Source organism: Trachymyrmex cornetzi, unplaced genomic scaffold (assembly GCF_001594075.2).
Source record: "Trachymyrmex cornetzi isolate Tcor2-1 unplaced genomic scaffold, Tcor1.1 scaffold429, whole genome shotgun sequence".
NCBI lineage: Eukaryota > Metazoa > Arthropoda > Insecta > Hymenoptera > Formicidae > Trachymyrmex > Trachymyrmex cornetzi.
In genome coordinates, this window is record NW_017299059.1 from 46,930 (window position 1) to 49,805 (window position 2,876).

A 2,876-nucleotide genomic window follows, 5' to 3' on the forward strand; every position below is an offset into this window, starting at 1 on the left:
TATAATGAAAGTGTTTTTGTTTTTTCTCTACGTGCTCTACGAGCGGAGATATTACGATACAAAATGATGCAAAATCCGAACTTGAAACTTTTATTTAAGAAACGTCGTCGTTGTCGTCGTCGATAGGGCTATGGGGTGGGGGAAATGTCTTTTTGGATTTTTCGGCGCTAGAGGCAAATATGGCGCTGGTGCATGGTCACATCACACATGTGTCCGTTTTCTGTAGCTGATGATTAGGTTAGGAAAACTCACATCGATGGCACAGTAGAGGACACGTAAGTGATTTTCTGCTTCTACATTTGCACGAAATGAACGAATCTGGCAAAATAAAAATGTATCGCTTTACTGGCCGTGGACCGAGATCGTTAATGTTGATCACTATTCAGGTTAGGAATCATATCCGTCATATCGATGGCATATAAATTATACAGCAGAGTATTTGTTTGGTTAAATACTTGTCTGTAAAGCAGAATATAAAGCAGAATTGATTTCCTTTATGCCATCGATGCAACAGATCTCTGGATATCTGTCAACTTTAATTATAACAATAATAATTAATAACTCGGTTCGCGGTAGTGCAAAAATGCGTCGAATGATTTTATCAACCTCGAGGAGGTTCGACCTTATACGTACATTATTATGTAACTTGTAATTTAAAGATACGTTTCATGATGCATTTCTTGTCGAGGTTTGTTTCAATGGCAATTTACACAAAGATGTTTGGAACAAAATTTGGAACTTTGTCAAATTCATTCACGTATGGTTTAGATATCTGTTTATCTGCAACGAACAATTTCCCAAGTCTGCCAGGAGCTATTGCATATCAAGAAGATTTTTCTCAAATGGAATTTACGAATATGTAATAAACACAAGTAATATTATATTTCATTCCTTCCGTAACTTATCCAATTATTATTATGTATGATTCACGAAAATAATAAGAACGATATACAGACTTCCTGTTGGTTCATATTATAGACACAATGAAGAAGCAATCTGTGATTTGATATCAATCTGTGATTTGATCGTCAGGAGGACAAACTGTCCAGATTTCCAATAAATTATTACCTTTGAAGTTATATCAAATCCAGATATTTAGTGATGATTATTAAAAGGCATAGGTGATGTGGGAACAATTGGAGGCCTGATGTCACATGAATATCATTATGTGTCTGATTGGTGAAGAGACGATACTTCAGTGTCCATCATGCCATTTCTCTATTAATCAAAGTATTTTCTAAAACGAGTTGTCCAGAATTTCTTTAAAATTATATTTTATTTATAAGGTGAATCTTTTAGACCAATAAAATATATACATTTTTCTTTGTATTCTGAAATCTTTCAAATAATTTTATATTGTTATAGACACATGAAGAAGCAATCTATAATTTGATATCGTCAGGAGGACAAACTGTCCAGATTTCCAATAAATTATTACCGTTGAAGTTATATCAAATTTCTAGCAAATGGCGAGATGAAATGAAACCACGGCTTGGTTTCCTACGTAACCGAGAATTTGCATGAAGGACTTGTATACGTTTGATACTAGCTTGGACAATGAACGACATACGTATGATTTAGTCTGCGAGTCTTACAATAATTTTTAAATTGCTATAAAGTATACAAAAAGTAATTATACATTTCTAATTGTATATTACTAGAATCTACGTGTTTTATAGACATACAGTTACCAACATTGGAACGACTTATAGAATTATTTAGTGATGATTATTAAAAGGCATAGGTGATGTGGGAACAATTGGAGGTGTGATGTCACATGAATATCATTATGTGTCTGATTGGTGAAGATACGATACTTCAGTGTCCATCGTGCCATTTCTCTATTAATCAAAGTATTTTCTAAGACGACGAGTTGTCCAGAATTTCTTTAAAATTATATTTTATTTTTAAAAAATTACTGAAAAAAGCTGTTAACTAATAAGGTGAATCTTTTACACCAATAAAATGTATCCATTTTTCTTTGTTTTCTGAAATCTTTCAAATAATTTTCTATTGTTATAGACACATGAAGAAACAATCTGTGAATTGATATCGTCAGGAGGACAACCTGTCCATGGTATAAGGATAAGGGTATGCTCACGCCGTGGATACCCACTGCGCAGTCAAAGTGTGACGTCACTCTCGGGGCCAATCAGACCGCCCAAACGAAAACATGGCGGCTCCTGATGCTTGACACGATATTAATGTTCGGTGTTACATACACAATGTCCTGTTCTGTGAAAGGTTGTGGCAATTATTTTCGCAAAACAAAATTGCTTAATGGAAACAGTATAAAATATTGCTGTAGAAAATAGATATAAGAATAAGAGAAAAAAGTTAATGAAATTTACAAATAATAAATCCTTTTCATAACATTTGTATATACGTGTTATTATTATTGTTGACATTTAACTATCCCCACAAAGGGTAACCTTAGGGCCTGCGCATAAGAGAGGAAATATTAGAAATAGATATTAAATATAAGATAATAAATTTCATAATAAATTCTTCTATCTTTATTGAGTTTGTAATGTTTACTTATGTTACATTTTGTTACAGGATATTCATTAGTTCTTAAATTATTTCAAAACGTATTTTTTCCTGTAAACTTTAAATCAAAATAAAATATCTGACGAGAATGCTGCTAACATAAGTTGGTTGGAAAGAGCAGTTTTAAATTTACCGCTTGTTGTGTGACGTCACACTTCGACAATTTTGATTGGTCGCATACGCGTGAGCATACCCTTATCCTTATACCATGAACCTGTCCAGATTTCCAATAAATTATTACCGTTGAAGTTATATCAAATTTCTAGCAAATGGCGAGATGAAGTGAAATCACGGCTTGGTTTCCTACGTAGCCGAGAATTTGCATG